At 44.3% G+C, this 23,323-nt stretch overlaps 1 protein-coding gene across 2 annotated transcripts in view; it reads right to left on the minus strand.

The window, feature by feature from the left end:
- The window catches only part of p2ry1 (purinergic receptor P2Y1), a 122,391-nt gene extending 101,012 nt beyond the window's left edge, over window positions 1-21,379 (minus strand). For both annotated transcript variants that reach the window (XM_072254933.1, XM_072254931.1), the window contains exon 1: window positions 21,225-21,379. The gene's annotated coding sequence lies outside the window, so the exon portion shown is untranslated. The remainder of the gene's footprint in view (window positions 1-21,224) is intronic.
- Window positions 21,380-23,323: the final 1,944 nt, after the last annotated feature.

Raw genomic sequence — 23,323 nt, forward strand, 5'->3', positions numbered from 1 at the left:
AGAAGGTGTTTTCAGTGTTACGAAAAAATCAGCGCACGATAAAAGGCAGCACGCGCTCCGAGCTGCCGCTGACCCTGGATTCGGAACGGCATTCTCCCCGGCATTGCTTTAACACGTGTCTGTGAGCAGCCGTTTGCAAGATGAGTTCTAAGGTGTCGGAAAAGCCTAAAAGAGCTCATAAGGGTGTTACACTTAACGTAAAACTAGACATAATTAAGCATTTTGATCGTGGTGAACGAAGTAAGGACAAAGTGAGTTTGGCTTATGGCAGTTGACGAAGATGCTGTTGAAGAGGTTTTGGCATCCCATGACCAAGAACTGATAGATGAAGAACTGATGCAATTGGAAGAGGAAAGGATAACAATCAAAACCGAATGTAGTGGCGAACTGAACGTGAAGCAACTGCGTGAGATTTTCGTTGCAATGATAAAGTACGACTTTAATTTTGAAAGGGTACATCAGTTTAGGGGATATTTGCAAGATGGTTTGAGTGCTTACAAAGAACTGTATGATAGAAAAATGTGCGAGGCTCAGCAGTCAAGCAAGCCTCCCACATCAGCCACAGCAGACGACGAACCTCGACCTTCGACATCGAGGCGGGCAGTCATAGGAGAAGATGAGCTGCCTGCCCTAATGGAAACAGACAACGACGAGATGACACCCCAGTGTCCCATCACCCCAGCCCCCAGGCTGCAGACAGATACCGATTCGCGGAGAATGCACCCAGCGCATCTTTAAGAAAAAAGCCGAAATAAACATGATAATTAATTAGGTGCCGCCTGACACGTGATTGTTGGCCCAGATCAGAGGCGATGCAATCAACAATCGCCTCTGATCTGGGCCGACATTTACATGCCGGGTGGCACCTAATTAATTAGCTTGTTTATTTTGGCTTTTTTCTTAAAGGTGTGCTGTGTACCTCCCAGCTACCGCTGTACGCTTTGCGGATCGGTATCGGGTTGCTGCCCGGAGGGTGGGGGCCACTGCACCACCCCAACCTGCGACAACTCAGTATAACACACCATCGTCAGTGTGCTCGGCAAGCTGTCTTCCCGATTCCGGTAAGTGATACTAGACTGTACATACATTATTTCTACTTTATATAGGCTGTGTATTTTTACATGTTATTTGGTATGATTTGGCAGCTTCATAGCTTAAAGGTTACTGGAGAGAGTGTTTTTGCCAACAGTGTTTGCATGAGATTTTCTGCTGAGAACACTTGCGCCGTGTTTCTGCCGAAAGCGCTTGCGTGAGATTTTCACTACAGACAACAGTGCAGGCAATGATTGTGGAAAACTACTTTATATACGCTGTGTATTTATCATATCATTCCTGCTTTTACTATATGTTACTGTTATTTTAGGTTTTATGTGTTATTTGGCATGATTTGGTAGGTTATTTTTGGGCCCGCGAATGTTCACAAAAATTTCCCATATAAATAAATGGTAATTGCTTCTTCAGTTAATGACATTCCAGCTTACGAACCATTTCATAGGAACGCTCTACCTTCGGATGGCGGGGGAAACCTGTATTGTTAAAATGTTAAATGTGTGCCTTCAGGCTCTTGAATCTCCTCCCTGAGTGTAGTAATATGAAAAGAGCATGTCTTGATTGCTGGGGTCCTTAATGATGGATCTCACTTGTTTGTGACATTGCTTTTTGAAGATCTCCTCAGTGCTTGGGGGGCTAGATGGAGCTGGTTGAGTTTGCAACCCTCTGTGGCTTTTTCTGATCCTGTGCAGCGGCCCCTCCGTACCAGATGTTGACGCAACCAATCAGAATGCTCGGCAAGGTACATCTGTTGAAATTTGCAAGAGTCTTTGGAGACGTACCAAATCTCCTCAAACTCCCTATGAAATAAAGCCACTATTGTGCCTCCTTTGTAATTGCATCAGTGCCTTGGGCCCAGTATAGATATTCAGAGATTTTGACATCCAGGAATTTGAAACTCAGGAACTTGATGAAGGGTTTTGGCCCAAGACAATGACTATTCCCCTCCTAAGATACTGCTTGACTTGTTGAGTTCCTCCAGGATTTTGTGTGTATTGCTCAAGATTTCCAGCATCTGCAGAATCTCTTGTGTTTGTTATTAATTATTGTTAGAAGAATGCTTTCGTTGGGACTTGAAAATCGTGCAGCAAGATGTGAAACTGAAGTGAATAATTCTGATAATTTCAGGGCTGCCACTAGTTTAGTCAAAGTGAAATCTCTGCTGCGCACACCCCCGGTCCCAATGGTTTCCAGTCCAGTAAATACTGTTCTTATCTTTGTTTTCAGATATGAGTATACTCTTTGCCAGATATCAAGTCCCTCGCACAACTGGACTTTGCCTATGTATCAAATGAGAGTCTGCTAGAAGCTCCTGTTCAACCAAAGATCTCATTTTTGCCACATACGAGTGAAAACCAAGTCTGCCTTCCATGATATGAACAAGTGTGCACTGTCTAGAAGCTCCTTTGTAGTTTGGATATAATGGCACAGTATGTGTAGAAACAGATTCTTTGACCCGTGTCAGAAGCTGAATCAGGTTTATAATCACATACATATGTCACTGCAAGATGCATAAAAAAACTTACGATGTTGCGAATGAAAAACAAACAGCTCAGAAGAGGAATACTGAGGTAGTGTTCATGGATTTAGGGACCATTCAAAATTCCCATGACAGAGGGAAAGAAGGTGTTCCTAAAAATTTGAGTGTAGGACTTTATTCTCCTGTACCTGCTCTTTGACGATAGTAGGAAGAAGATGGTTGCCCCAGATGCCGATGGTCAGTTGTAATGGATGCTCTCTTTCCTGAGGCACCACCTTTTGAAGGTGTCCTTGATGGTGAGGAGGGTTCTGCCCATGATGGAGCTGGCTAAGGCTACAACCTTCTGCAGCCTGTTTCGATCTCGTGTATTGGACCCTCCATGCCAGATAGTGATGCAACCAGTCAAATTGTATTAACTTGCTAGATTCTTTCATGACATTCCAAATCTCCTCAACCTCCTAATGAAATATAACTGCTGGCATGCCTTCTTCATGATTGTATCAATATATTGGGCCCAGGTTAGATGCTCTGTGGTGTTGATGCCTAGGAATATAAAGCTTCTCACCCTTTCCACTGAAGACCTCATCGACGAGGACTGGTATGTGTTCTCTTGACTTCCCCTTCCTGAAAGTCCGCAAACAATTCTTTGGTCTTACTGATGTCGAGTGCAAGGCTGTTATCACTGATGACTTTTTTACACGAATTCTGCCAAATCCCTTTTGTACTCCTTCAATGTTCTTACAAAAGCCCTACCTTCCCCACCCAATTCTGTCATTCACCTTCACACTAGGAAGAATTTACAATAGCGAGTTAATGTACTGAGCTTCACACCTTTGCAATCTGGGAGGAGTCATGGGGTGGGGGGCAATTTGCAAATTCCGCATACACAGTGCCAAAGGCCAGTTAGAGCCTGGGACCCTTGGGTAGTGTCTCTATTGCCTGTATTAATGTGGAAGAATTATGTTTAAAAGTTTCTCTTCTCTAGGCTAGCTAACTTAGCACATACTATCACCTAACCCTCATAATGATCTTTGATTTCTCTAACTTAGGCAAATGCCCATGTCTCACTTTAATTGTTCTGCCATTACTGATCATGGATATGGAGATCAATTCCATAGAGTAATTCCTTCCATAAACACTCTCCTTTTGTCCATATGTTTCCAATGATCTCTTGAGAGGCTTGTGGTGTACCTTGTATAAACATCATCATCATTATGTGCCATGTCGTATGACTTGGTGATCATAGTATTTCCATGACCATGATTATTCTTGGCAATTTTTTCTATAGAAATGGTTTACCATTGCCTTCTGAGTAGTGTCTTTACAAGACAGGTGACCCCAGACATTATCAATATTCTTCAGAGATTGTCTGCCTGGCATAACCAGGACTTGTGATGTGCGCCGGCTACTCATATGACTATCCACCACCAGTTCCCATGGCTTCATGTAATCCTGATCTGCAGGGCTAAGCAGGTGCTACACCTTGTCCAAGGGTGACCTGCAGGCTAGTGGAGGAAAGGAGCACCTCATATCTCCTTTGGTAGAGATCTATCTCCACCCCACCACAAGCCAAAATTTAGAAACATAGAAACATAGAAAATAGGTGCAGGAGTAGGCCATTCGGCCCTTCGAGCCTGCACCGCCATTTATTATGATCATGGCTGATCATCCAACTCAGAACCCCGCCCCAGCCTTCCCTCCATACCCCCTGACCCCCGTAGCCACAAGGGCCATATCTAACTCCCTCTTAAATATAGCCAATGAACTGGCCTCAACTGTTTCCTGTGGCAGAGAATTCCACAGATTCACCACTCTCTGTGTGAAGAAGTTTTTCCTAATCTCGGTCCTAAAAGGCTTCCCCTCTATCCTCAAACTGTGACCCCTCGTTCTGGACTTCCCCAACATCGGGAACAATCTTCCTGCATCTAGCCTGTCCAATCCCTTTAGGATTTTATATGTTTCAATCAGATCCCCCCCTCAATCTTCTAAATTCCAACGAGTACAAGCCCAGTTCATCCAGTCTTTCTTCATATGAAAGTCCTGCCATCCCAGGAATCAATTTGGTGAACCTTCTTTGTACTCCCTCTATGGCAAGGATGTCTTTCCTCAGATTAGGGGACCAAAACTGCACACAATACTCCAGGTGTGGTCTCACCAAGGCCTTGTACAACTGCAGTAGTACCTCCCTGCTCCTGTACTCAAATCCTCTCGCTATAAATGCCAACATACCATTCACCTTTTTCACCGCCTGCTGTACCTGCATGCCCACTTTCAATGACTGGTGTATAATGACACCCAGGTCTCGTTGCACCTCCCCTTTTCCTAATCGGCCACCATTCAGATAATAATCTGTTTTCCTATTTTTGCCACCAAAGTGGATAACTTCACATTTATCCACATTAAATTGCATCTGCCATGAATTTGCCCACTCACCCAACCTATCCAAGTCACCCTGCATCCTCTTAGCATACTCCTCACAGCCAACACTGCCACCCAGCTTCATGTCATCCGCAAACTTGGAGATGCTGCCTTTAATTCCCTCATCCAAGTCATTAATATATATTGTAAACGACTGGGGTCCCAGCACTGAGCCTTGCGGTACCCCACTAGTCACCGCCTGTCATTCTGAAAAGGTCCCGTTTATTCCCACTCTTTGCTTCCTGTCTGCTAACCAACTCTCCACCCACACCAATACCTTACCCGCAATACCGTGTGCTTTAAGTTTGCACACTAATCTCCTGTGTGGGACCTTGTCAAAAGCCTTCTGAAAATCCAAATATACCACATCCACTGGTTCTCCCCTATCCACTCTACTAGTTACATCCTCAAAAAATTCTATGAGATTCGTCAGACATGATTTTCCTTTCACAAATCCATGCTGACTTTGTCCGATGATTTCACCGCTTTCCAAATGTGCTGTTATCACATCCTTGATAACTGACTCCAGCAGTTTCCCCACCACCAACGTTAGGCTAACTGGTCTATAATTCCCCGGTTTCTCTCTCCCTCCTTTTTTAAAAAGTGGAGTTACATTAGCCACCCTCCAATCCTCAGGAACTAGTCCAGAATCTAACGAGTTTTGAAAAATTATCACTAAAATTTGTTCACCATATCACCTCTAGGGATTTTTTATTCCAGGTAGTGGTATATAATGATGTCCAATACATGAGGGGTTAAAGATTAAGGAAGGTGTGTGGGGAAAGTTTTTTTTTGCAACAGGATGGTAGATCCTGGGACTGGGCTGCTAGGGGAAGTGGATATGATAGTTGTGCTTGGGAAGCTGTTAGATACATACATGAATATACCCATTAAGTCTGCTCACTGCTGATTCATTATCCCTCTCAACCCCATTCTCCTGCCTTCTCCCAGTAAACTTTGATACCCTCATTAATCAAGAACTTCTTTAAGTATACCCAAATGATGTGGCCGCCCCAGCTGTCTGTGGCAATGAATTTCACAGATTCACCACCGTCTGGCTAAAAATATTCCTCCTCATCTCTGTCCTAAAGGGACGTCCTTCTGTTCTGAAGTTGCACCTCTGGTCCTAGATTCTCTCACTATAGGAAACACCCTCTCAACATATTCAGAGTACAGAGCAGCGGATCCCAAGCTTTTTCATATTATGGGCCAAAACCACTAAGCAAGGAGTCAGTAGACCTTAGGTTAGGAACCCCTTGTATAGAGGGATGCAGATCATGTGCAGGCAGAAGCAACTTTGGTTAGGTCAACTTGGTGTCTGGTATTGTCATTGTGGGCAGAAAGACCTGTTACTGTTCTGTACAGTTCCATGCTCTATGCTTGCAAAGTACAGCCAGATAATGGTTTCCAGAATTTTATTTTTTTCATTAATTAGAGGTACAGAATGTCCTTTCTGAGATAAATGGCTGAAAACTGCTCACAATCCTTCACATGCAGTCTGACCAATGTCTTGTAAAACCTCAGCATTACATCCTTGCTTTTATATGCTTGTCCTTCCGAAACGAATGCTAACATAATGAATAACAAATATTACAGGCCATATTTACGAAGTGCTGTATCTTTGTACAGCATGGAAAGAGGCCAATCGGCCCACTATGTCCATGCTATTCATGGACACCCATCCATTTTAATCCTGTTCTCCATCACTTGACCCATAGAATTCCATGTCCAGGCGGCTCAAGAGCTTATTTACAGTGATTGGGGTCTGGGTTGCATTGCTCGGCAGGCTGGATGAAAGGGGTTCAACTGAAACGTATTGATCAAGAGATAGAAAGTGAAAATATGCTGAATAACTCCTCCTTGGCTGGTTAGACCATACTTAGACTATTGTGATCATTTCTGGTCACCTCTCTATAGGAAGGATGTGGAAGCTTTGGAGAAGGTGCAGAAGAGATTTACAAGGATTCTACCTGGATGAAAGAGCATGTCTTATGAGGATAGGTTGAGTGAGGTAGGGCACTTCTCTTTGGAGTGAAGGAAGATGAGAGGCGATTTAATGGAGGTGTACAAGATGATAAGAGGCTTAGATCAAGTGGACAGCCAGAGACTTTTTCCCAAGATGGAAATAGCTAATATAAGGGGACATAACTCTGAGCTGATGGGAGAAAAGTATAGCGGGGATTACAGAGCTAAGTTCTTTACACAGAGAGTCATAGGTGCGAGGGCTGCGCTGCCAGGGGTGGTGATGAAGGCAGATACATTAAGATATATTTGAGAGACTCTTAGATAGGCATGTGGATGATAGAAAAAATAGAAGGTTGTGTAGGAAGGAAGAGTCTGATTGAATGAAGTAGGTTCAAAGTTCAAAGTACATTTATTATCAAAATATATATGCTATATACAACCTTGAGATTCATCTCCTTACAGACAGCCACAAAACAACAAATCCAGTAGAACCCATTAAAAAAGACCATCAAACACCCAATGTGCCACTGGTGTTCAGCTTGAATCTCCGCCACGTTAAGATCACCTACCAAACCGGCAAATCAGCCCCATGGGGCCTTGTGGGTTTGCGGAGGGGCTGTGCTCCAATCTATGAACACGAGAGTGGTCACTAGCACTCAGAACCCTGCTGGCAGCCTTCCCTTCAAAAAGCTACCTGCCTGGTGTTTTCACAGCCAAGGAGTTAGCATGTCACCCGCCGATTCATAGATAATAGAACACTACCGCACAGTATAGTCCCTTCAACCACGATGGTGTGGACCTACTCCAAGGTTAATCCAGTGCTTCTCTCCCACACAGCTCTCTATTTTTCTTTCATCAATGTGCCTATCTAGCAGTCTCTTAAATATCCCTAATGTGTCATGGTGAGTGCTGGCATCTGCTGAACCAAGTGCAGAGGAACGACAGTCTACCATGTAGAGATAGAAACAAGAGTTTATACATAGGAGCTCCAACAAAACTTTGCTGACTTGACTGAGTGACACCACGAGACAAATCATTCTCATAATAAGTGCTAATCCGGAGTACGCTTTAAATAACCACTGTACGTGGAAACCTGTGCCAGTCATAATAAATTTAACAAGGTTAAACAGAAAGCACAGGGGCTTGATGACTCTAGATAAGACAACAATTAATAAACACATGTGCTCCAGAATCCTCGGAGCCTAACTCTCTACAGCTCACTACACAGGTCCACGGGGCTCGTGACTGTATCTCCCTCCCTAAATCTGGCACCCATTGGCCCAGGGAGACCTGAGGAACTTGAGACAGTGCAGGTGACAGGATGACAGATGCTCTCAGGACAGGGCTGGTAAACTCGGGAACATTGAATATCATGAGAAACCAAGTGGACCCTGTCGACTTAGTGAACTTGGAAAAAGACTTGAATGTAGACTGGAGAAGCTCGGAACGTGCACCTGGAATGCAGAGTCAGGACATGAACTGAGTATGGAAGGCACCCTCACCTCCAGCTGACCATTGTCCAGCCACTACAGAACCTCTGCTGAGTCCATTGATTGTGGGGTCCTTCTGACACAGTGTGCACTGGCACCAACTGAACCCAGGTCTGAGGAATCACAGACTCCCATACAGAGATGGTAACAAGAGTTTCTACATAGGAATTCCAACAGAATATTGGTGGATCACCACAAGACAAGTCATTCTTGACAATAAGTACTCCTGTTTGAGTACTGTTGGGGGGAGGACAGCCTACCTGGTGGAAGCGACAGTGGCCGTGCCTCTGGCACACAGTCTGGCCCTGTGGCTCAGAAGGGCAGGGAAAGGCAGAGGAAGACAGTAGTGATAGTGGACTCTATAGTTAGGGGGTCAGACAGGTGGTTCTGTGGACGCAGGAAAGAAACTCGGATGGTAGTTTGCCTCCCAGGTGCTAAGGTCCAGGATGTTTCAGATCACGTCCAAGATATCCTGCGGTGGGAGGGAGAACAGCCAGAGGTCGTGGTACATATTGCTACCAATAGCATAGGTAGGAAAAGGGAAGAGGTCCTGAAAAAAGAGCACAGGGAGTTAGGAAGGAAGTTGAGAAGCAGGACCGCAGATTACTCAGGATTACTACCTGTGCCATGTGACAGTGATAATAGGAATAGAATGAGGTGGAGGATAAATGCGTGGCTGGGGGATTGGATCGGGGCCAGGGATTCAGATTTCTGGATCTTTGGGACCTCTTTTGGGGCAGTTGTGACCTGTACAAAATGATTGGGGTTGCACTTGAATCCCAGGGGGACCAATATCCTGGTGGGGAGGTTTGCTAAGGCTACTGGGGAGAGTTTGAACTAGAATTATTGGGGAGTGGGAACCGAACTGAAGAGACTGGGAAAGAGGAGGTTGGCTCACAAGTAGAGAAAGCTTGTAGACCGTGCGAGAGGGAGGATAGGCAGGTGATAGAGCTGGGACGCGCTCAGACCGAAGGTTTGAGGTGCGTTTATTTTAATGCAAGGAGGGTTGTGAACAAAGCAGATGAGCTTAGAGCGAGGATCAGAACTTGGAGATATGATGTGGTAGCCATTACAGAGACTTGGATGGCTTGGAGACAGGAATGGTTATTTCAAGTGCTGGGTGTTAGAAGTTTCAGAAAGGACAGGGAGGGAGGCAAAAGAGATAGGGGCGTGGCACTATTGATCGGAGATAGTGTCATGGCTGCAGAAAAGGTGGACGCTATGGAGGGATTGTCTACGGAATCTCTGTGGGTGGAGGTTAGGGACAGGAAGGGATCAATAACTTTACTGGGTGTTTTTTATAGGCCGCCCAATAGTAACAGGGATATTGAGGAGCAGATAGGGAAACAAATCCTGGAAAGGTGTAAAAATAACAGAGTTGTCATGATGGGAGATTTTAATTTCCCAAATATCGATTGGCATCTCCCTAGAGCAAGGGGTTTAGATGGGGTGGAGTTTGTTAGGTGTGTTCAGGAAGGCTTCTTGACACAGTATGTAGATAAGCCTACAAGAGGAGAGGCTGTACTTGATTTGGTATTGGGAAATGAACCTGGTCAGGTGTCAGATCTCTCAGTGGGAGACCATTTTGGAGATAGTGATCATAATGCTATCTCCTTTACCATAGCATTGGAGAGAGATAGGAACAGACAAGTTAGAAAAGTGTTTAGTTGGAGTAAGGGGAATTATGAGGCTATCAGGCAGGAAATTGGAAGTTTAAATTGGAAACAGATGTTCTCAGGGAAAAGTACGGAAGAAATGTGGCAAATGTTCAGGGGATATTTGTGTGGAGGTATGTTCCAATGAGACAGGGAAGTTATGGAAGGGTACAGGAACCGTGGTGTACAAAGGCTAGAATAAATCTAGTCAAGAAGAAAAGAAAAGCTTACAAAAGGTTCAGAGATCTATGTAATGTTAGAGATCTAAAAGATTATAAGGCTATTAGGAAGGAGCTTAAGAAGGAAATTAGGAGAGCCAGCAGGGGCCATGAGAAGGCCATGGTAGGCAGGATTAAGGAAAACCCCAAGGCATTCTACAAGTACGTGAAGAGCAAGAGGATATGACGTGAAGGTATAGGACCTATCAAGTGTGACAGTGGGAAAGTATGTATGGAACCAGAGGAAATAGCAGAGGTACTTAATGAAAACTTTACTTCAGTATTCACTATGGAAAAGGATCTTGGTGAATGCAGTGATGACTCACAGAAGATTGAACAGCTTGAGCACGTAGATATTCAGAAAGAGGATGTGCTGGAGCTTTTGGAAAGCATCAAGTTGTATAAGTCGCCGGGACCGGATGAGATGTACCCCAGGCTATTGTGGGAGGCGAGGGAGGAGATTGCTGAGTCTCTGGCGATGATATTTGCATCATCAATGGGGCAGGAGAGGTTCCAGAGGATTGGAGATTGTAGATGTTGTTCCTTTATTCAAGAAAGGGAGTAGAGATAGCCCAGGAAATTATAGACCAGTGAGTCTTAACTCAGTGGTTGGTAAGTTGATAGAGAAGATCCTGAGAGGCAGGACTTATGAACATTTGGAAAGGTTCCTATGATTAGGAATAGTCAGCATGGCTTTGTCAAGGGCAAGTCATGCCTTATGAGTCTGATTGAATTTTTTGAGGATGTGACTAAACACATTGATGAAGGAAGAGCAGTAGATGTTATGTATATGGATTTCAGCAAGGCATTTGATAAGGTACCCCAAGCAAGGCTTATTAAGAAAGTGAGGAGGCGTGGGATCCAAGGGGTCATTGCTTTGTGGATCCAGAACTGGCTTGCCCACAGAAGGCAAAGAGTGGTTGTAGATGGGTCATATTCTGCATGGAGATCAGTCACCAGTGGAGTGTCTCAGGGATATGTTCTGCCACCCCTACTCTTCGTGACTTTTATAAATGACCTGGATGAGGAAGTCGAGGGATGAGTTAGTAAGTTTGCTGATGACACAAAGGTTGGAGGTGCTGTGGATAGTGGAGAGGACTGTCAGAGGTTACAGAGGGACATTAATAGGATGCAAAACTGGACTGAGAAGTGGCAGATGGAGTTCAACCCAGATCATTGTAAGGTGGTTCATTTTGGTAGTTCAAATATGATGGCAGAATATAGTATTAATTGTAAGACTCTTGGCAGTGTGCAGGATCAGAGGGATCTTAGGGTCCGAGTCCATAGGACGCTGAAAGCAGCTGCGCAGGTTGACTCTGTGGTTAAGAAGGCATACGGTGTATTGGCCTTTATCAATCATGGAATTGAATTTAGGAGCTGAGAGGTTATGTTGCAGCTATATAGAACCCTGGTCAGACCCCACTTGGAGTACTGTGCTGAGCTCTGGTTGCCTCACTGCAGGAAGGATGTGGAAGCCATAGAAAGGGTGCAGAGGAGATTTAGAAGGATGTTGCCTGGATTGGGGAGTATGCCTTATGAGAATAGGTTGAATGAACTCGGTCTTTTCTCCTTGGAGCGACAGAGGATAAGAGATGACCTGATGGAGGTGTATGAGATGATGAGAGGCATTCATCGTTGGATAGTCAGAGGCTTTTTCCCAGGGCTGAAATGGTTACCACAAGAGAACACAGGTTTAAGGTGCTGGGGAGTAGGTACAGAGGAGGTGACATGGGGTATGTTTTTACTCAGAGAGTGGTGAGTGTGTGGAATGGGCTGCCAGCAACGGTGGTGGAGGCAGATACAATAGGGTCTTTTAAGACTCTTTTGGCTGGGTACATGGAGCTTTGAAAAATAGAGGGCTATAGGTAAGCCTAGCAATTTCTAAGGTAGGGACATGTTTGACACAACTTAGTGGGCCGAAGGGCCTGTATATTGCTGTAGGTTTTCTATGTTTCTATGCTTCTCAGAACAAGGACCCCGTGATACATGCTAATTGAGAGTCCACTTTAAGTAATCACCGTACTTGGAAACCCGTGCCAGTCAAAATATACTTGTCAAGATTAAAAAGAAAGCTCAAGGGCTTAATGATTTTAGGTAAGATAACAATTAACAAATACAGATGCTTGAGAAACCTCAAAGCCCAACTCTCTATGGCTTGCAGCACAAGCCTGGAAGGTTCATGACCAGCTATGTTAGGGTAATGTTAGGGAGTGAGCTTTACACAACAACTTTGGTATTGATATTGGTTAATTATCGTCACGTTTCCGAGGTACAATGAAAAACTTGTCTTGTATATTGTTTATACAGATCAAATCACTGCACAGTGCACTAAGGTAGAACAATATAAAACAATAGCAAAATGCAGGATAAAATTAAAAGCTACAGAGAAAGTGCAGTGCAGGTAAACATTAAAATGCAAGATCATAACGAGCATGACACACAAGATACTCAGCAGGTCAGGCAGCATTTATGGAAGAGAACAGACAGCTGATGTTTCGGGCCAAGGCCCTTCATCGACACTGCCCTCCTTCCTGAAGTCAATGGCCAGCACCTTTTTCTTGTTGAAAATGAAACTGCTTTCTCGCTGGTATTAAAACTATTTTCTTGCTGGTATTGAAACTACTTCCATGCTGATATTGAAACTAATTTCCTGTCAGGTTTGTTTCCATGACATCATGTTTTCATGACACCATGAATGATGCCCACATTCCGTAAAAAAGTTATTACATGATTAAAAAAACAATGCGATACTAAGCAAAAAGGAATAGAAAGTCGTGTTAACAGTGTACGAGTGTTGCATAAGTCTTACACAACAACATTAGCCCATTGGGTTGGAATTCCTTTCAACATGTTGTTTCTATATCATTCTAGGCAGAATATAAAGTATTGCCTCTGCAGCGTCCCAATGTAGTGCTCTGAATGCCAAACAGAAATAGAAGCCCACTTCTCTGTAGCCAGAATAATTTGGACAGCTTTGTTACATTGGAACTATCTAACAGACCTTTGCTTACACTGCCATAATTAAAGCATCAAGAACATAAAACAGGGACGTCCATCAGTAACTTTCTACATGGACTGATAAGCAAACCCTTTTACTTCAGCGCTCCACCTCCCTCGTTGTTTCCATCCCTGCCATGAGGATTGTTCAAGCTAAAATGAGCCCAAAAAAGCCTTTAGTTTCATGGCCAACTCTAGAGGGGGAGGGAGGGAATGGGGGAGGGGAGGGATGGTAAGAAGACAAAAGCAGCTGCTGTAAAGCCACACTGATCAGCTGAAAGGAATGGGCATGACAGCATTAAGCCGAGAGGAACAGGGTCATCAGGCGTCAAAACTGTGAATGTTTGACAGACAACCCCACTGAACACACTCCCGGTATGCTGAAAATACATATGGTAGGGTATCCACTTTCATATAAAAAGTATCAGCGTATTTATATGTTAACTTTCACCTCCTTTTCAATTTGTCCCAAAGTGCATTGCAACAAAACACTGTCCTTCCAAAGTGCAGTTATCATTGTAATGTTGAGAAACATAGCCGTTATATTGTGCAACACACACAAAATGCTGGAGGAAACCAGCAGGTCAAGCAGCGTCTATGGAAATGAATAAACGGCTGGCGTTTTGGGCCTTCATCAGGACTGGAAAGGAGGGAGGGAGATGCCAGAATGAAAAGGTGGAGGCAGGTGAAGGAGGATAGTTCGAAGGTGATAGGTGAAGCCAGGGGTGTGGGAAAGGTGAACGGCTGGAGAGGAAGGAATCTGATAGGAGTGGAGAGTGGACCATAGGAGAAAGGAAAGGAGGAGGGGAGTCGGAGGAGGTGATGGGAAGGTGAAAAGAAGCAAGAGACTAGAGTGAGGAATAGAAGAAAAGGGGAGGGGAGGGATTTTTTTACTGGATGGAGAATCGATATTCATGCCATCTCATTGGAAGCTAGACTCACACCACACTGGAGGAACTCAGCAGGTCGGGCAGCGTCCGTGGAAAAGATTGGTCGATGTTTTGGACCGGAACCCTTCGTCAGGGCCCCAGCATCTGGAGATTATTTTGTGTTCTCATTGGAAGCTATCCAGATAGAATATAAAGTGTTGCTCCTCCACCCTGAGGGTGGCTTAATGATGGAACAAGAGGAGACCATGGATTGACTTGTTGGAATGGGAATGGGAACTCATTATAAGACCATAAGTACTTAGAGCAGAATTAGGCCATTTGGCCCATCGAGTCTAGTCCGCCATTCAATCATGGCTAATCCTTTTTTTCCCCTCCTCAGCCCCATTCCCCGGCCTTCTCCCCTTAGCCTTTGATTCCATGTCCAATCAAGAACCTATCAAGCTCTGCCTAAATACACCCAATGACCTGGCTTCCACAGCTGCTTGTGGTAATAAATTCCACAAATTTCCACACCTATGCTTCAAATGGACGACCCTCAAGAGGGTTGTGCCCTCTTGTCCTAGACTCCCCCACCATGGGAAACATGCTTTTCACATCTACTCTGTCCAGGCCTTTCAATATTCGAAAGACTTCGATGAAATCCCCCTCATCCTTCTATACCACAGAGCTATCAAATGTTCCTCGTACGATAACCCTTTCATTCCCGGAATTATTCTTGTGAACCACCTCTGGACCCTGACCAATATCAGCTCATCTTTTCTCAGATAAGGAGCTCAAAACTGTCACAATGCTCAAGGTGAGGACTCATCTGTGTCTTATAAAGCCTTAGCATCACTTCCCTGCTCTTTTCAAGACCTCTTGAAATGAATGTTAACATTGCATTTACCTTCCTCACAGCTGTCTCAACCTGCAAGTTAATTTTTAGGGTGTTCTGCAAAGATCATCCAAGCCCTATTTGCCTCTCAGTTTTTGGATTCTCTCCCCATTTAGAAAATAGTCCACAAATTTATTTCTATTACTAAAGTGCATGACCATGTATTTCCAACATTGTATTTTATTTGCCACCTTCTTGTCCATTCTCCTAATCTGTTTAAGTCCTTCTGCAGCCTAACTGTTTCTTCAACAGTACCTGCCCTCCATAAATCTTTGTATCATCTGCAAATTTGGCAACAAAGCCATCTATTCCATTATCTAAATCATTGATGTACACCATAAAAAGAAGCGGTCTCAACACCAAACACTGCGGAACACCAATAGTCACTGGCAGCCAACCAGATAAGAATCCTCTTATTCCCATTCGCTGCCTCCTACCAACCAGCCAATGTTAGTAACTTCCCTGTAATACCATGGGCTCTTAACTTGGTAAGCAGCCTCATGTATTACACATTGTCAAAGGCCTTCTGAAGTCTAAATATACAACATCCACTGCATCTACCTTATCGATTCTACTTGTAATCTCTTCAAAGAATTCCAACAGGTTCATCAGGCAAGATTTTCCCTTAAGAAAATCATGCTGACTTGGTCTTATCTTGCCCTGTGTCACCAAGTACTCCATAACCTCATCCTTAACAATTGACTCTAACATCTTTTCAACCACTGTGGTCAGGCTAACTGGTCTATAATTTCCTTTCTGCTGCCTTCCTCCTTTCTTAAAGAGTGTGGTGACACAATTTTCCAGTCCTCTGGCACCATGCCAGAGTTCAAAGATTTTTGAAAGATCATTGCTAATGCTTCCACAATCTCCAATGCTACCTCTTTTAGAACCCTAGGGTGCAGTTCATCAGGTCTGGGTGCCTTATGTACCCTAAGGTCTTTCAGCTATTTGAGCACCTTCATCCTTGTAATAGTTACTGCACTCACTTCTCTTCTTTCACACACTACAAAATCAGGCACACTGCTAGAGTCTTCCACAGTGAAGACTGATGCAAAGTACTCATTTAGTTCATCTGCCATCTCCTTGTTCCACCCACAGCTCCAGTCTGCTAATTAAATTTGCCAATGATACTACATTGATTGGCCTTACCTCAAACAATAACGAGGTGGCTTACAGGGAAGACGTCATCTCTCTGACACAGTGGTGTCAGGAAAACAACCTCTTCCTCAATATTGGAAAACCAAAGGAGCTGGTTGGGGATTACAGGAGGAATGGAGACGGGCTAACGCCTGTTGACATCAATGGATCTGGGGTTGAGAGGGTAAGCAGCTTCAAGTTCCTCGGCATCCACATCACTGAGGACCTCACGTTGTCTGTGCACACCAGCTGTGTGGTGAGAAAAGCACAACAGTGTCTCTTTCACCTCAGACGGTTGAGGAAGTTTGGTATGAGTCCCCATATTCTAAGAACTTTCTACAGGGGCACAATTGAGAGCATCCTGACTGGCTGCATCACTGCCTGGTATGGGAACTGTACCTCCCTTAATCGCAGGACTCTGTAGAGAGTAGTTCGGACAGCCCAGCGCATCTGTAGTTGTGAACTTCCCATGATTCAGGATATTTACAAGGACAGGTGTGTAAAAAGGGCCCGTAGGATCATTGGGGACCCAAGTGACCCCAACCACAATCTATTCCAGCTGCTACCATCAGGGAAGTGGTACCGCAGCATAAAAACCAGGACAAACGAGCTCCAGGACAGCTTCTTCCACCAGGCCATCAGACGGATGAACTCATACTGATTTGAGTGTACTCTATGTTACATTGACTGTTCTATTTACCATAAGTTATTATAAATTACTATGATTGCACATGGCACATTTAGATGGAGACGTAACATAAAGATTTTTGCTCACATATGTGAAGGATGTAAGAAATAAAGTTAATTCAATTCAATTCAATTATTTCTCCAGCCTTAGTTTCCAGCAATCCTATATCCACTCTCTTCTCTCTTTTATTTTTGACATACTTGAAAAAGCTTTTTCTATCCACTTGGATATTGTTTACTAGCTTGCTTTCATATTTCATCTTTTCCCTTCTAATAATTATTTTAGTTGCTCTCTGTAGGTTTTTAAAAGCTTCCCAAACTTCTATCTTCTTGCTAATTTTTGCTTTGTTGTATGCTGTCTTTTTTTGTTTTTACATTAACTTTGACTTCCCTTGTCAGCCACAGTTGTACTATTTTGCCATTTGAGTATTTCTTTGTTCCCGCTGCTGATTGGACTACTACTACTACTACGTCAACTCAGGCCTAGGGGGCCGGCGTCGGGCACGGTGACGGCCTCTCCACTTCTCCCTCTCCCTCATCAGTGTGTTCAGTTCATCTACATTAGCCGCGTCGCTGTGTTCTAGGAGCATGTTGACCATAGTCTTGGGAGGGCACCCAGGGTTCATCCTCCCGTGCTTGGGCTCCCATATGATGACTAGGCTGCCAGGTAGATCAGGGTGGTGTAGACAGTGCCTCGCTAGTTGCAGTCTTCTCACCTCCAGGATAATGTCCAAATACCCGCGAAGCTCTCCTTTTAAACAAACGAGAAACCTCGTTGCTGTGCTCTGCTCCTCCAGCTGACTGGGCCTCCGGAATGTTGTGTTCATGTTCTGTTTTGTTTTGCTTATCAAGCTCCCGTAAACATCAATATGGTAAAGTGAAGGTCCAGGCCTACTCAGGGATGCAAACACATAACTGTGCTCCGGTAACATTATTAAATTCAGACATTTCTTGTGGAAAAAGATCCCTGTCTCCATGTAATCTCCCTGCAGTAATTGGACACTTTCATCTCTGAAGACTGCCAGCTTCACTGCGGGAGGCTACTTAAGAGAGTTGCTTTGGAAACTGACAATTGCTTCTATTGATACTTTTGTTACGATGCTCGATTAAGCAATGTAACATCCATTGATAGTTCAAACCCACTGAAACAGCAATTGAGTATGCGATATCCTAACTTAGTACCATTAATTGTAACTGGGCAGAGGAAAGCAATAAATAAATGACATGTTTGTTAATCATGTCTCATCAACGTCATTCATTACAAAATTGTGAAGGTATAGTTACCAAACTGAGAAATGTTCTGTCTTAAAGACTTGATTTTAGGATATCTTGAAAAATATGACCCTTCCTTAACCAGGGGCAGCTCATAGGTTCTTTCTATTACCATAGCTCCAGACACAATAGGGTAGCAGCTAGCACAACGCTTTACATCTCCCATGATGGTGTCCAATTCCCCCCTCTGTCTGTGAGGAATTTCCTGTGTCTATGTTGGCTTCTCTCCACGTGCTTCAGTTTCCTTCTGCATTCCAAAGAAGTATGGGTTGGGGTTATCTCTGCACCACAAGATAAGGTTCTGCCGTGGGACTTGAACCAATATCTCTCTGATCTAAAAACGCAAACTCAAGGAAATCTGCAGATGCTGGAAATTCAAGCAACACACATCAAAGTTGCTGGTGAACGCAGCAGGCTAGGCAGCATCTCTAGGAAGAGGTACAGTCGACGTTTCGGGCCGAGACCCTTCGTCAGGACTAACTGACAGAAGAGCTAGTAAGAGATTTGAAAGTGGGAGGGGGAGGGGGAGATCCAAAATGATAGGAGAAGACAGGAGGGGGAGGGATGGAGCCAAGAGCTGGACAGGTGATTAGCAAAAGGGATACGAGAGGATCATGGGACAGGAGGCCTAGGGAGAAAGAAAAGGGGGAGGGGGGGGAAACCCAGAGGATGGGCAAGGGGTATAGTGAGAGGGACAGAGGAAGAAAAAGGAGAGAGAGAAAAAGAATGTGTGTATATAAATAAATAACGAATGGGGTACGATGGGGAGGTGGGGCATTAGCGGAAGTTTGAGAAGTCAATGTCCATGCCATCAGGTTGGAGGCTAGCCAGACGATGTTGTTCCTCCACCCGGAGTGTGGCTTCATCTTTACAGTAGAGGAGGCCGTGGATAGGTATATCAGAATGGGAATGGGACGTGGAACTAAAATGTGTGGCCACTGGGAGATCTAGAATGGTATAGAGTGTATGAGGTAACACACACGAAATATTGGAGAAACTCAGCAGGGCAGGCAGTTTCTAGAGAGAAGAATAAATAGTTGATGTTTCGCTTCATTAGGACTGGAAGTTGGGGTGGTTAGAGAAGCCAGAATAAGAAGGTGGAGGGAAGTGGAAGGAGTACAATCCAGGAGGTGATAGGTGACACCAGGTGAGTGGGAAGGTGGGTGGGTAGAGGAAGTGAGAAACCGGGAGGTGATATGTGGAAAAGGCAAAGAGCTGAAGAAGAAGGAATCTGATAGGAGAGGGATCTGATGGGAGAAAAGGAAGGAGGAGGGAAACCACAAGGAGGTGATAGGCAGATGAGAACAAGAGAAGGGGTAAGAGGAGATCCAGAATGGGGAATAGCAAAAATTGAGAAGGAGGATTGGAGAGAAATTACTGTAAATTAAAGAAATTAATGTTCAAGCTATCAGGTTGGAGGCTATCAAGACAGAATATGAGGTGTTGCTTCTCTAACATGAAGTGGCCTTATTGTGGCAGTAGAGAAGGACATATATGATATGATTATGAAGACACGTAGTCCTCTTTTATTGTCATTTAGTTATGCATGCATTAAGAAATGATACATTATTTCCTCCGGTGTGATATCACAAAACACAGGACAAACCAAGACTGAAAAAACCGACAAAGCCATATAATTATAACATATAGTTACAACAGTGCAACAATACCATAACTTGATGAAGAAGTCCGTGAGCACAGTAAAGTTCAAAGTTTCTCAAATGTCCCACATCTCACGCAGACGGGAGAAGGAAGAAAAACTCTCCCTGCCATGCCTGACCACAATCCGACTCTGAGTCATCCGAAAACTTCGAGCTCTGATCAGCCCTCTGACACCAAGTACTGAGCGCCATCTCTGTCCAAACGATTCCACCTTCTTCTCGGTCACCAAAAGCAGGCAAGGACGGGGATTTTGAGGCCTACCCTCTGAAAGATTCCAGACCACGTAGTAACGACAGTAGCGAACGGGCGTTTCAGAAATTTCTCCAGATGTTCCTCTGTGCTTTCACGTCCATTTTCCATCAATGGGCTGATGTGTTGGAATGGGCATGTGAAACATGGGTGGTCACCAGGAAAGCCTGCCTCTTGTAGTGGACGGAGCAAAGGTGCCCCAACCTACGTCGGTTTCTCTGATGTAGAGGAGGTCACATTGCAGCACCGGATACAGTAGACAACCCTGACAGACACACAGGTGAAATGCCACTTCACCTGGAAGGATATCTTGGGACCCTGAATGGTGGTGAGGGAAGAGGTGTAGGGGGAAGGTATAGAACCTCTCATGCTCACAGGGGTAAGTGCCAGCAGGGAGATCAGTGGGAAACATATGCAGTGTATGTTACTCAAGTTTTCCAGCATTTGCAGAATCTCTTGTGTGCATGGATTCCATGTAAACAAAAGCTTTTCGTTGTGTCTCGATACATGTGACAATTTCAATTTACAGTATTTGGTTAATTTAATTGCCATGGTAACAGAGTGGTTATCATGCTGCTATTACAGATCAGGCATCGGAGTTCAGAGTTCAAATCTGACGTCATCTGTAAGGGGTTTGTACATTTCTCCCTGTAGGTTTCCTCCCACATTCTAAAGAAGTATTAGTTTATGGACGAATTGGTCATTGTAAGTTGTCCTGTGATTAGGCTAGGGTTAAACAGATGGGTCGCCGGATGGCGCGTCTTGCTGGGGCGGAAGGGTCTGTTCCACGTAGAATCATAGAACACTACATCACAGAAACAGGCCACTCAGTCCATCTAGTCCATGTGGAACTATTAATCTCCCGAGTCCCATTGGCCTGCACCTGGAACATCGCCCCGCATAACCCTCACGTCCATGTATCTATCGAAATTCCTCTTAAATGTTTAAATCAAACCCGCATCCACCACCTCAGCTGGCATTTTGTTCCACACTCTAATCATCCTCTGAGCGAAGAAGATCCCCCTCATGGTCCACCTAAACATTTCACCTTTCACCCTTAACCCATGACCTCTAGTCTTAGATTCACCCAACCTCAGTGGAAAAAGCCTGTTTGCATTTATCCTGTCTGCACCCCTCATAATTTTGTATCCCAGGATAATTAAATAAGTAACCAACACACCTTTTAGGATATGGCAGCATCAAGCGGAAATCCACATAGCGTCAGCGCGAACGTGTAAATTCTGTGCAGACTCCACCGGAGATCAGGATCGAATCCAGATCACCTGACTCGTAGAAATACTGCACCACCTCCATGCCTTGGAATAGTCAGAGCTCCCTGAGCAGTTGAGGATATCCTGAGTTTAAAAAAAGCCGGATATAAATAGCTGCATTAATTTCTTGTCGTCACGCAGGGACAGGAAAAGGAATGGAGGAAGTGACTGTGCAAGTTTCTAAAGGCAACAGTAGATGTACAAGCAGGGCACAGGAATTCATTCCCTAAGGAACACAAGTTCTAAGTTGGAAAGGAATTATTTAAATTCCATTGAATTTTTTTGCAGTGGAATTTGCTATGTCACCAAAGACTGGCAAATCTCTACAGATGTACCATGGAGATCATTGCGGCTGGCTACTTCACCATCTGGTATGGAGGCACCACTGCACAGGATGGAAAAAAGCTGCAGACTTAGCCAGCTCCATCATGGGCACTAGCCTCACCAACGTCGAACATATCTTCGATAGGCGACACCTCAAGAAGGTGGCATCCATTTTTAAAGACTCCACCATCCAAGACATGCCTTCTTCTCTACTATCAGGGAGGAGATACAGGGTAAAACCTCTGATGTCCTGACTAAACAAGAATGACGGTCTTCACAGCTGTCTGTGGTAATGAATTCCACAGATCCACTACCCTCTCGCTGAAGAAATTCCTTCCCATTTCTATTCTAAAAGAATGTCCTTCTATACTGAGGCTGTGTCCTCTGGTTATAGAATGTCCCATCGTAGAAAATATTCTGTCCACACTCACTCAATCACGGCCTTTCAACTTTCGATAGATTTCAATTAGCTCGCCCCTCGTTCTTCCAAATTCCAGTGAACAGAGGTCACGAGCCATCAAACGCTCTTCATATGACAAGCCGTTCCGTTCTGGAATAACTTTTGTGAACCTCCTTTGAACCCTTACCAGTGCCAGCACATCCTTTCAAAGATAAGGGGACCAAAACTGCTCGTAATATTCCAAGTGAGACCTCAACAGTGCTTTATGAAGTCTCAACATTACATCCTTGCTTTTATATTCTAATCTTCTTCATAATGGCACTTACGTGCTGGATCAAGGAGAGATTCTCCAAAGTGATATCACTGAGGACTTTAAAATTATTGACACTCTCCATCTCTGATTCTCTGATGAGGACTGCCTCATAAACCTCTGATTTTCTCCTCCTGAAGTCAGTAATCAGATTCTTAGTCTTGCTGACATTGAGTAAGAGGTTGTTGTTCAGGCCCCACTCAGCCAAAGTAGTGTCACAACAATGACCTTGCACTCAACCCCAGCAAGGCTAAGGAAATGATTGTGAACTTTTGGAAGGGGAAGTTAAAGGAACATACATCAGTACATATTGAGGGATCAGCAGTGGAAAGAGTAAGCTGTTCCAAGTTCCTGGTGCCAGCATCTCTGAGGAACTATCCTGGGCCCAACATCGAGATGCAAATACAAAGAAGGCAGAGGCTATATTTCATTAGGAGCTTGAGGAGACTTGGTATGTCACCAAAGACTTTCAAATTTCTGCAGATGTACAGAGAAAGTATTCTAGTTAGTTTCATCACTGTCTTGCATGGGGAGGAGTACTGCACAGGATTGGAAATAGCTGCAGAAATTCATCCCACTCCATCTTGGACGCTAGCATCCAGGACATCTTTAAAAGGCAATGCCTTAAAAACGTGGCATCTAACATAAGAATCCTTTCATTGTTAACATCAGGGAGGAGCTATAGCAGTCGGAAAACACATAATCAGTGTTTCAGGAACAGCTTTTGCTCCTCCACCATCAGATTTCCAAATGGAACTGGATCCTTGACTTCCTCATCAGGAGACCACAGTCCATGCGGATCAGAAATAACATCTCCTCCTCGCTGACAATCATCATTGGCGCACCTTAGGGATTTGTGCTTAGCTCACTGTTTTACTCACTCTACACCCACGATTGTTTGGGTAGGCACAGCACAAACTCCATCTATAACTGGCAGAATTTCAGATGGTGACAAGTTGGTGTACAGGAGTGAG

The sequence above is a fragment of the Mobula birostris genome, chromosome 4 (assembly GCF_030028105.1).
Source record: "Mobula birostris isolate sMobBir1 chromosome 4, sMobBir1.hap1, whole genome shotgun sequence".
Lineage (NCBI taxonomy): Eukaryota > Metazoa > Chordata > Chondrichthyes > Myliobatiformes > Myliobatidae > Mobula > Mobula birostris.